This window comes from Bos javanicus, chromosome 16 (assembly GCF_032452875.1).
Source record: "Bos javanicus breed banteng chromosome 16, ARS-OSU_banteng_1.0, whole genome shotgun sequence".
Taxonomy (NCBI): domain Eukaryota; kingdom Metazoa; phylum Chordata; class Mammalia; order Artiodactyla; family Bovidae; genus Bos; species Bos javanicus.
In genome coordinates this window covers 66,414,824-66,427,274 of record NC_083883.1, presented here as the reverse complement: position 1 = coordinate 66,427,274, position 12,451 = coordinate 66,414,824, and the positions used below count along the sequence as shown (strand labels likewise).

The 12,451-nt window shown below is 42.4% G+C and overlaps 1 long non-coding RNA gene across 1 annotated transcript; it reads left to right on the top strand.

The window, feature by feature from the left end:
* The first annotated feature begins 1,102 nt into the window (after positions 1-1,102).
* LOC133228092 (uncharacterized) lies at positions 1,103-9,125 on the top strand. Its single transcript, XR_009730055.1, has 3 exons — positions 1,103-1,400; positions 5,573-5,690; positions 7,273-9,125. It is a non-coding gene; the product is annotated as an uncharacterized LOC133228092 (long non-coding RNA).
* The last annotated feature ends 3,326 nt before the right edge of the window (positions 9,126-12,451 follow it).

Below are 12,451 nucleotides of genomic sequence, written 5' to 3'. Positions count from 1 at the left end.
AGCTTGGCGGGCTATAGTCTATTAGGGTTGCAAAGAGTCAGACACAACTGAACCAACTTAGTGTACACACGTGTATACGTAAGGCTGATTCATTTTGCTGTACAGTAGAAACTAACACAACATTGTAAAGCAACTCTACGGCAATAAAAGTTAATTTTTAAAAAAGAGATAATTAAATAAAGTGCTATGTAGATGTGCTTTCAAGTCCTCTCCTTGTGTGTGCCTCCCTTTCATCGAATTGGTATCTTTGATTTTTACCTAGAAACTCTAACTGATTTAATCAGTGCTGGTCATCATTAGTGCCAGCTGTGGTTCAGTTATATGTCCTTCAACCTCTTACTGGTCCAGGCTGAGATGCAGGGAGAGTATCCCACCAATGCAGACAGACCTAATCATTTCAGTCTCTCAAAAAACAGCAGAAAGGATCCCATGAAATCATAAGGAGTTTTCAAAAACCAAGTATTTGAGGAGAAACAATAAGGAATGACTTGGATTGTTTTGAAAGATCTTGTGTGACTGGAGACCAGGGTGGGTAATAAACTGAATCCCAGAATGAAACAAAATACACAAAAGGGAGGGCTTTTGTTCTCTGGGGCTTCCCAGGTGGCACAGTAGTAAAGAATCCACCTGCTGATGCAGGAGATGCAAGAGACGTGGGTTCAATTCTTGGGTCAAGAAGACCCCTGGAGGAGGAAATGGCAACCCACTCCAGTATTCCTGTCTGAAAAATTCCATGGACAGAGGAGCCTGATGGAGTATATAGTCAATGGGGTCACAAAGAATCAGACACGACTGAACAACCTAGCAAGTAGTTACTATACCAAGAATCCCCAGGAGCAGGCCTGTCCATTGGGGATACTCACTAGCTCTCGAATGCATTCTCTAAAGCTGCCTCCTAATAAGGCTGGCAGAGAGAAACAGGGTGATGGGCCCAGGCAAGCACACCGTAGGGGAGAACCTCCACCGTGGGGGCTGTGCCCACTGCCAGAGGGTCTGCGCTACGGAGTGCCGACCTCTGCACAGATTCTAAAACCAGAGAAAGAGCCCAGATTTGTCAGAGAGCCATATTGGAACAGAGGAAGAAGAGATTTTTAAAAAAATAGGTAATTGTATCAATAAAGCATAAGCTTTATAAGGAAAAAAACAAAAATTCTTTCCTGGGAATTCTAATCTCACCATCATATAAGGACTTTGCACAACTCATATTTCTGGAAAAGGTGGGGGAAGTCATTTCCCTGGCATAGCCTCAGGCCTTACAGATTCAAACTGGGACATCAGTTTTTCCTTGATTCATGAGAACTGCCTTCTTTTTGTTTTGGTTCCTTTAAAAAAAATATTTTTTTACTTATTTATTTGCTGTTCTGGGTCTTCATTGCTGTGCTCGGACTTTCTCTCTCATGGTGAGAAGGGGTTATTCTCCAGTTTTGGCTAGCAGGGGTTACTCTCTATTGGGATGCACAGGCTTCTTATAGTGGTGGCTTCTGTTGTGAATCATGGGCTCGAGGGCTCCCAGGCTTAGCTGCTCCATGGAATGTGATCTTCCCAGGATCTTCCCGTGGGAAGATCAAACGCGTGTCACCTGCATTGGTAGGGGGACTCCTAACCACTGAACCCCAGGAAAGTCCTGCTTTTGTTCCTTTTGTGCTTCCACCACCAATAATATTTCATTATCACATGTGATGTTAGCTATATGTTTTTAAGAGAGGCCCTTTTTCAGGTTGAGTAATTACTCTCTAGTCCTAATTTGCTGAGAATTGTGAATAGCTGTTGAATTTTGTCAAATGCTTGTAATGCCGTTGAAATGATCATGTGGATGTTTTTTCTTATATTATTAATGGTGAATTACATTAATTGGTTTTCAAATATTAAACCAATCTTGTATACCTGGCTTAAATCTGCTATGATAATGATGTATTATTGTTTTTCAATTTGACTTACTAATATTTTGGTAAGAATTTTTGTGTCACTATTCATGAGAGATATGCTTTAATTCTCTTTTTTGTTGTTATCAAGCTTTTGTATTAGGATATTTTTGGCCTCAGAAAAGTTAGGAATATTTTCCCTCTTCTATTTTTGGAAAGAATTTAAGATTAGTGTTAAGTCTTCCTTAACTATTTGATAGAATTTACTAGTGAAACCATTTGGACCTGGAATCCTTTTTGTGGAAAAGTTTTGATAACACATTCAGTTAAAATAACAGATACATGGATATTCAGAGTTTCCATTTTTTTCTCTTTTCATTTTTGGTGAGATGTTTTTCAATGACTTTGTGCATTTTAAGTTGTTGAGTTTACTGACAGTTGTTCACAATAATCCCTTCTTTTTTATTGTCTGTAAGATCTGTAATGATGCTTCCTCTTTCATTCCCAATATGATAAACTGCTTTTTTTCCCCTTATTAGTCTAGCTAGGGGCTTAGCCATTTTATTTTTTCAATAAAACAAATTTGGGGTTTTGTTTAATTTTTCTACAGCCTGTTTTCTGTTCTACTGATTTCTGTTCTTATTTTGGTCTCCTCTCTTCTACATCTTGTGAGTTTAATTTATTTTTCTAGTTCCTTAAGGTGGAAACTTAGGTTATTGGTTTTAACCATTTCCCTTTCAGTTTCTGCCTGCTTTTAGTTCTTCTCTGGAACCTTTAAAACAGCTATTGTCCATCATTTCTAAGTGTTATCTGCAGGACAATCATTCAGTATAAGCCCTTCCACCATTGCTGAGACTAGAACTCAGTTTTAAGATTCAAAATCTTGGGTAAGTATAGTAACCCAAGTGTCAACTTCCTCATCTGTAAAGTGGAGGTAATTTAACATATCTTAGAAGACTGTCATGGAAAGCAAATGAGATGATGCATATGAAAATGTTTTTCAAAGAACAAGCATGGCATATAAATTATATTTAGTATCATTAATGCAACATCAAGTTAATATAATTATATACTCCTTTGTCATGTACTTGTACTGATGTTTCCACCAAAACTTAAGATGCAATTCTAAGTCATCTAATTTTCATAGCCTGGTAGATGGGGAAGATGTTTCTTTATCCTTTTCCAATATATTCTAGCTAACCTTATAATTATATGCAGCTTCTTGGTCAACTGATATTGAATGTCTATCATGTATATATTAGGCATTTTTATACACAGTATTTTATTCATTTCATTTCTCACATAATCAGTTCAGTTCAGTTGTTCAGTCGCGTCTGACTCTTTGTGACCCCATGAATTGCAGCACACCAGGCCTCCCTGTCCATCACCAACTCCCAGAGTTCACCAAAACTCTTGTCCATCGACTCGGTGATGCCATCCAGCCACCTCATCCTCTGTCGTCCCCTTCTCCTCCTGCCCCCAATCCCTCCCAGCATCAGAGTCTTTTCCAATGAGTCAACTCTACGCATGAGGTGGCCAAAGTATAGTGCCCTCCAATTTAGCAATATGTAACAATAACTTAAAAGACGCTTACTCCTTGGAAGAAAAGTTATGACCAACCTCGATAGCATATTCAAAAGCAGAGACATTACTTTGCCAACAAAGGTCCGTCTAGTCAAGGCTACGGTTTTTCCTGTGGTCATGTGTGGATGTGAGAGTTGGACTGTAAAGAAGGCTGAGCGCCGAAGAATTGATGCTTTTGCACTGTGGTGTTGGAGAAGATTCTTGAGAGTCCCTTGGACTGCAAGGAGATCCAACCAGTCCATTCTGAAGGAGATCAGCCCTGGGATTTCTTTGGAAGGAATGATGCTAAAGCTGAAACTCCAGTACTTTGGCCACCTTATGTGAAGAGTTGACTCACTGGAAAAGACTCTGATGCTGGGAGGGATTGGGGGAAGGAGGAGAAGGGGACGACAGAGGATGAGATGGCTGGATGGCATCACTGACTCGATGGACATGAGTCTGAGTGAACTCTGGGAGTTGGTGAGGGACAGGGAGGCCTGGTGTGCTGCGATTTATGGGGTCGCAAAGAGTCGGACTTGACTGAGCGACTGAACTGAACAATAACTAAAAAAATTTTCCCACCTTGATTCTCTTAAAAATCTTAATGAAATCAGAGAAAGCACCCAGATATGTGCAAATTGTTTATTTCAGTCTAACCCACAACAAAAAGATAATGAAACCAAAATGTGTATAAAGGATTTGTTAAATTATGATGCATACATATAATGTAATACTATTCAACTGTTAAAAACATTCAGATTATTTCATCACATGGGACAAGGTATATAATATTAAGTGTAAAGAATAAGATTACTGTTTAAACATCATGATTACAATTTTGTTCAAAATAGGAATCAGAAAAAAGTAGCTGTAAGGAAATACACCTGAATGATCATCTCTAGAGTGATAACAGTTAGGGATGGTTGTTTCTTCACATGCTTCGTCTGAGGCTCTAAATTGTTCACAATGAATGTATGATTTTTGCTTTCAGTTTCTGGTTTGGATCCAGAGACACTCTGACTGGGTTGATCTTAACTCAGTAAATAGTCACCTCCTTAGTCCACATATAGCCATTATTTATTAATTTGTTTATTAGAATGTAGTAAGTACTCATATGCCCAATGCTCAATATAAAAGCTCAGATTAAAATAAAAATTTGCATCTAGGCATGAATCCTCTCCTATCCCACTCACCACTTTTTCTTACTCAAGATAACCACCTCCCCAAATCTCATAATTCCCTTCTTTTCCTTTTAATAAAGTTGTATGTAATTGATACATGCTTTTATAAAGCTATATGAACTATATATTTTTGTCTTGGTGGCTTCAAATTTTTTAAGAAGGTCAGATCAGATCAGTTGCTCAGTCGTGTCTGACTCTTTGTGACCCCATGAATCGCAGCATGCCAGGCCTCCCTGTCCCTCACCAACTCCCAGAGTTCACTCAGACTCACGTCCATCGAGTCAGTGATGCCATCCAGCCATCTCATCCTCTGTCGTCCCCTTCTCCTCCTGCCCCCAGTCCCTCCCAGCATCAGAGTCTTTCCCAATGAGTCAACCCTTCACATGAGGTGGCCAAAGTACTGGAGTTTCAGCTTTAGCATCATTCCTTCCAAAGAAATCCCAGGCCTGATCTCCTTCAGAATGGACTGGTTGGATCTCCTTACAGTCCAAGGGACTCTCAAGAGTCTTCTCCAACACCACAGTTCAAAAGCATCAATTCTTAGGCGCTCAGCCTTCTTCACAGTCCAACTCTCACATCCATACATGCACCGGACCTTGCTTCTATCACCAGTCACATCCACAGCTGGGTATTGTTTTTGCTTTGGCTCCATCCCTTCATTCTTTCTGGAGTTATTTCTCCACTGATCTCCAGTAGCATATTGGGCATCTACTGACCTGGGGAGTTTCTCTTTCAGTATCCTATCATTTTGCCTTGTCATACTGTTCATGGGGTTCTCAAGGCAAGAATACTGAAGTGGTTTGCCATTAAGAAGGTAGTATGCTATAAATTGTCTTCTAAGACTTCATTCACTTAATATTGCTGAGACTCATCTCTATTGATGCGTAGACCACGGTAGCTTATTTATTTTTATTACTATATAATATTCTATTGTGTGACCATAGTACTGTTCATTCTGTATTTTAGGCTATTTCCAGACATTTCCTGTTAAGAAGAGTACTATAAATATTCTTGTACATAAATTCCCATTGTCCCTATATACCAATTTGGATATAAACCTGGGAGTGGAAAGCCTTGTCATAGGGTGAGTGAAAGTTTAAACAGCAGTGTGGAACTGTTTTTCCAAAGTGGTTGCCTCAGTCTATACATATTCCCACCAGCAGTGTATGAGATTCTGTGAATCTGTATCCTTACTAGCATTTGGTATTGCAAGATATCTTGCTTTTTTCTTTTTAAATAATTTTATTTATTTATTTTGGTTTGGCTGAGTCTTCAGGGCTGCACGGGCATTTCCCTAATTGCAGTGAGCAGGGGTTACTCTTTGTTGCAGCGTGGGGGCTTCTCTCTGCAGTAACGTCTCTTGTTGCGGAGCAGGGGCTCTAGAGCACGAGGGCTTCAGGAACTGCGGCTTGTGGGCTCAGTGGTTGTGGCTCCCAGGCTCTAGAGCACAGGCTCAACAGTTGTGGTGCATGGGCTTAGTTGCTGCACTACGTGTGGGATCTTCCTAACCCAAGGATTGAACCCAGGCCTCCTGCATTAGCAGGCAGATACTTTACCACTGAGCCACCAGGGAAGCCTATGTATTGCTTTTATCCTCAGGAAAAGAAGAATGTTTGTAAAACAAACCAAAAACAGAAACAAAACTTCCTCGCCCTCCTTTTCCCCAAAACTCCAGGAAAGGTTCAGGCCACAGGTGGTGATACATAAAACTATTCCTCCCCCAGCAGCTTTTCAAACTCTTCTAGCTCTAGAAACCCTCTTCCAACAATGAATTGGGAACAGTGCGGGGGTGTGAGAAGTAGGAAACCTGCAGAATTGTGTGTCATGGGGACTCTTTCCAGCAGATGGTGAAATTTTCTGTAGGTTTGAGCTAGAAACTGCTTATTCTCTTTCTCTCTGTCTCTGTCTCTCCTTTCTCTCCTGAAATACAAACACTGGACTAGATACATCATTTTTTATTCTCTGCACTATGCTCCTAAAATACTTTCCTTGCAATTCTTTTTGCAAATATCAGAGAACTGACCTGCTTATTGAGTGCTTTGTTTTTCCTTGACTTGAGTAAAAACCTGCCAGTTACACCAAGTTGGGTGAGGGGTTCCCTGAACAAGCAATGCAGAGAATGAGAAATTCAAAACCATAACAATTGGAGGGTGTGATTGGAGGGTGGGAGGGAGGCTCAAGAGGGAGGGAACACACACACACACACACACACACACACAGAGTTATGGCTGATTCATGTTGTTGTATAGCAGAAACCAACACAACTTTGTAAAGCAATTATCCTCCAATTATAAAAAAAGAAATGGACAGCCTGTTTCAACAGTGGCACCCTGGTTGCCTCTCCTTTCAAAACTGAGTCCTAGTTTCTATCACTATCACTTTGTAGTAACCTGTGTCATGATGCAAAACACCATACAGATGTGAGAATCTGTGATTTTGCACCTACAATAAATTAGCTTCTTCTCACTTACAGGTTCAAGGCTATAATCAGAGCACTTATCCAAAATGCAACTCAGAGAACTTTTTAGAGATAGCTGAAATATTCCCCATTTTTTAAGAGGCAGAAATACAAACAAGACTCAGTGCACACAAATATTAGCATCCAAAGAAATGAACGAGTTCACAAATCAGGTGAAAGTCCAACAGCTCTTTCCTCTCTCCAACAGACACAGAACAAACTGGCTTATTCTAAAGCAAAAGCCCCAAGCAGAGTGAAAATAAAGTTTCCAGCTGTACACACTGGAGTGACTTACCCTTCTGCGTGGAGCACACTGGTTCCCAAATGTTGATTCTCTGATCCAACTGCCAAGTACTGGGGCAGGGGGTGCCGCTTTGGGGAAATTTGAACCGTAGGTCCTCAGGACAAGTGGTCCTGACAGCTGCTGAAAACCTACCTGAAAATTCTCTGAGTGGGGTCACATTTTTGGGTCACCAAAAATTGTACTGAGTCCAGGCTCTTACTGCTCACCATACAATGTGCCAATAAATCGAGAGGCAGCTTGTTGGGGCAAGGAATAGCAATTTTATTCGGAAAGCCAGCAGACCAAAAAGACGGTGACCTCACGTCCCAGACAAACATCTTGCCTGAGTTAGAACTCAAGTTTTTTTAATACAAAACAGGAACTTCCGGGTTCCCAGCAGCCTTTGGGGAGGATGTGTTAATTTCTTCCTGCTTGCAGTCATTCACAGGTGGGCCTTGTCAGGATGTTTTCTGTGAGCGAAACAGAGGTATTTTAGCTTAATGTTCATTACCTGGGAGGTAGAGTTCCCAGAGATGGGCCATTTATGTACAACTTAAGCTTATAGGCAGCATCACTTTAGTGAGTAACTTGTAATAGAGTTGAAAGATTTTTCCCTATGACAAAACAAACCTCTAAGAAATTGAATGAACTCACCTGATATCTGGAATTATAAACAGATAAATCGTGTTTCTAAGAACATATGACAAAAAATGATTTGGACTAAGCAGCAATAGATACTAAGCCATTCTTTCTTTTTAAAGTTAATTAATTAACTTTTGGCTGTGCTGGGTCTTCGTTGCTGCCCAGGCTTTTCTCTAGCTGCAGTGAGCAGGAGCTATTCTTCCTTGTCATATGCAGGCATTTTATTGTGGTGGCTTCTCTTGTCGTGGGACACAGGATCCAGGGTGTGTGGGCTTCAGTAGCTGTGGCACGGGGGCTCAGTAGTTGCACCACTCAGGCTCTAGAGCACAGGCTCAATAGTTGTGGTGCATGGGCCTAGTTGCTCCTTGGCATGTGGGATCCTCCCAGACCAGGGATTGAACCTGTGTCTCCTGCATTGGCAGGCAGATTCTTTTACCACTGAGCTACCAGGGAAGCCCGATGCTAAGCCATTCTATCAGAAGGTAGAGAAGTAGAAGCTTCAGTTGGTCCCTGACCATCATCTGAAATCACCAATGCACGAGGAGTGTTCTCTTTTCTGCTCTCAACAGCAGGTGGGAATGCAGGGATCCTTTGCCAGGATCAAAAAGGGGCCACGAATCACATATTTTTAACAAAGGGCATAAAACAAAATGTTGCTCTATTTGGCAATGCTCTTTGACTAAAAAAAGAAAATTGTGTGTACTTTCCAGAAACCATACTTAACTGACTCCAACTCTGAAGGCAGTGTAACATGCTGGTTCATTATAAGGATCAGTTATCAAGCTTCTATTTTGAGTTCCAAAAGCTAAATCCCAAAATTGACTTCAAGCTACAGAATGAAAGGTTGAGAAAAGTTCAACTTGGAGACAACAGACCATCTTACTACTGTTCATGAGAGATTCCTGCACAAGTTGATCAGGAAGGTATCAGTTCTCCATGGGCCTGGAATCAGGGCAAGCAGCCTTGGAAATTTCAGCTGACTCTCACCAGGAAGGACACAAGCACAGCATTTGGGTAACACATTTAGCAAACTGATAGGGCACTGATTAGAAGGCAATAAACTCCCTTCGTTGAACTAGCCAGTGGGTTCAGATTGGTGAGGAGGTGGCCTTGAACCCTACCCATCGGAGAAGACCACAGTCTCAGGGGAAAAGTCTTTAATTATTTTTTTTTTTGAGGCTTTAAATAAACTAAATTCTATGAGAAGACATGCTCAAAATCCAACCAGAGAGGCGCCTGTAATCTGCAAGTTTTCAGACATTTGTTCTGAGGTCGAAGAGCTGCAAAAAAAAAGGTGTCAGTCTCGATTTGAGCTTCCGTGTTTGTAAACTCAGCCAGTTCATGCCTGGTTAGTTATGTCCTCGGGTCTTCCCTCATTCGTGGTGGTAACTGCCAAATCCTGGGCCTCCCACAAAGATGTGAGCCTTCTGGAGGACGTAATAAATTTATATAAGATTTGAAGTTGATAAATCCTTAAGTGACCTCTTCTAAATTCTCTTCATCCACGATCTCATCAGTTTAGCCAAAGTTTTGTGGTCGTTTCCCTCATGCCAACAAACCAGTCATGCGTGGGGACAAACTGCATCCCCTACCAACTCGAAACAGAACTTCTCATTCACTCTGTACCTAAGTATGAGTCCCTAGTCTGTCCCAGGTACTCTTCTAGGTCCTGGGGAAGCAGCAGTGTACGAACTGAGGCTTTAACCCCCATGGAGCGTCCCTTCAAGTTTTAGTCAACAATTCACTGTGGAGACCAGAGAGAAGCAGAACATATATTGAGGGACTAGACATAGTTTTAAAACACCAGAGATGATGTTTAAATGACCTTCCTTCAGCAAAATTCACCTAGAAGATAAGGTCTTTCTCTAAGGACTTTCAGAAAGCCTCTTTCTGCATCTTGTTCTTCTTAACAAGTTCAGTTATTGGCCCAGATAGGCCCCAGTTCAGCCTGGGAAAGGCAAACCAGAGGAAGACATTATATTGACCCCAAATCTTCATTCTTAAGTTAGACAAGTAGAGATGGATTCATGATAATATAATGCTGAGACCAACTATGTGATTAAAATTTTCCCTCAGAGAATCCTCATTTTCAGATTCTCTTCATTAATAGATTTTCTACAGAGGAGGAATTTTAGCTGCAGAAGTTGCCAATAAGCAAGACATTTCCCAGGGAGAGTTTTACATGCGCCTTATAAACACCAGGACTTGTTGATGGGTAAGTCATGAGAAATCTGAATCAGAGCATCAAGAGTCCAGAGAAAAGTTTCCAGCTAGTTAGTGGCTAACCATGCAAGTGGAGTAGAGAGATCAGATAAGATAAATCATGGAAAGCACTTTTTGGACTTTAGCCAGAAGTTCGCTTATGACATAGGAAAGAATAGTTTCAGCCAAGAGGTGGAGAAAAGGCCTGGATGCTATGAGTGGAGGGGGAAGCCGATAATGAGGCAGGCGGAGAGGGAGTAGACTCCATGAAGCATGACGGCACTCACCTCCTAATTTATGTCCTTGCTTCTCCTCCATCCTGCACACCTACACACTTGCTTCTAAAATGTACACACTCAGGCCCATAATCCTTCAATAGCACCCTTATAACCTGCACAATAAATGTCAAACTTAGCATAGAACACCCCTTCCTAGCCTGAACCTGGCTTACAGTTATTTACATAACTGCCAGTCTTTGTCACTGGGTTATTCTCTGACAGACTTGCCCTTAAAGGAATGCACCATCTCTTATTTGGCAATTTATGTCTCCCTGCCTCTATCCGTTACGAAACAGCACTCAACTCACATGGCTGAGTGAATGGAAAAATAAGTAAGAGATAGAATGAATGAATGAATGATACCAGCACTGACTGCAAGAATGGGTTTCCGTGTCCCAGTATGGCAGGTGAACATAATCTTTGTGAAATGATTGTCTTTCCCTTGTAAACGCCTTGATGAGTTGGAACTAAAAATCTCTATAAATCCAACATCCTGCTGTTGCTCAGTCATTGTCAGAGTGTTTTAATTGGGTGGTTGGAGTTACCTTGATGTCTCCTTATTATAACTAGACAAGTTCAACTGACATGAAGATCTCTGATTGGAATAGGATTCTCTCGGCGATATGACAAGTGTGTCTGGAAGCCCTACCGTTTAGCATGACACCAAGACACAACACATGCCCGGTTCTGTCAAACCTCTGAGTCGTGCTTGTGGAATCAACGGAATCACCGGGATGATAATCGACTCTGCTCTGTGATTCCCCTGTTGGCACATTTATTTTAGCTCTGCTGGCAGAGAGGGAGGCTTGCTCTACTAATTCACTGCGACGTTGTTTTTTAATTAGGTGTCTTGACACAGCAGGCATTCCAGTCTTGAACATTTCTTTTGTTTCTTTAATGTGCCAGCAAGCTGTCTGACTTTTAGCTGCCTGATCTTTCAGAAAGGTTACCTGCAGTGTAAAATGAGATACCAGACGTAAGGCACCTTGCCCAGTGTTTGGCACCCGAGGGGTCTCTGAGAATGTTCATTATGTCTCCCTGTTCATCTTTGCCTTCCGTCCTTCTGCTGCTTTTAGTTAACCTTGGAGATGAAACGTTAACTGGGTAAGGCTTACAATTTTCTTCATCCCAGAAGAGAGTCCAGTAAATCTACAAACCGAGACTGCATGGATTCTGTAAATAAAATGGCCACAATTTATTGAGTGCTTTCTATGTGCCAAGTGTTACACATTTCATTATTTTTCATCCTCACAGTAATGCTAAGAAGTAGACATTTTTCTTCTGCCTGCTTTTTAGGGGAAGAAACCTTAACCTAGAAGCCAAGTAGCTGAGGTTCCAGGGAGGGTCAGCAAAAGAGGTGGGGGAACAGTGCCTGTCTGCCTCCCTCCCCGTCTTCATCCTCAGCCCCTGCACACGCGGCCCTTCGCCCTCGTGATCTGAGTGAGTAGTCAGGACAATCTCGAGGACTCTGCAGGACACAGAGATGGAGAAGCCACAGCCCTGGAGGGGCCTAAAGGCCTTCTTCCTGGCTGAACAGATACGTGACTGCCCCGGGTGTGAGTGCTAACATCCCTCCCCTTCCCCTGCCATGCCCCCTTGGAACTGCCCCCTAGGATGGGAGGAAGAACTTCCCAACCCCCACTCCCTGCCACCGTCCCCATTCGGCCCCACCCCTCGCATCAGCCCAGAGTAGAGAGAATAGCAGGTGCTCCTACCGCCGCCCTTGGGTGTCCTGGGAGCCCTTGTCTGGTTTGGTTCAGCCTGGCCTGCTTCCCTTCTAGCCCCGGGCGTGTGGGCAGAGTACAAGCTAACTGGCAGGGGCTGCTTCAGAGACTACAGAACACGGGAGCTGCCGGCTCGCCAGCGGGAGGGCCGTGTTCCCAGCCAGCGCACTGCCGTTTCCTGGTGCCCGGGAGAGGCCACCTGCCTGAGGAAGGTGTAACTGGGAAAGGGTAAACATGGAAATTCAGGTCCTGACAACT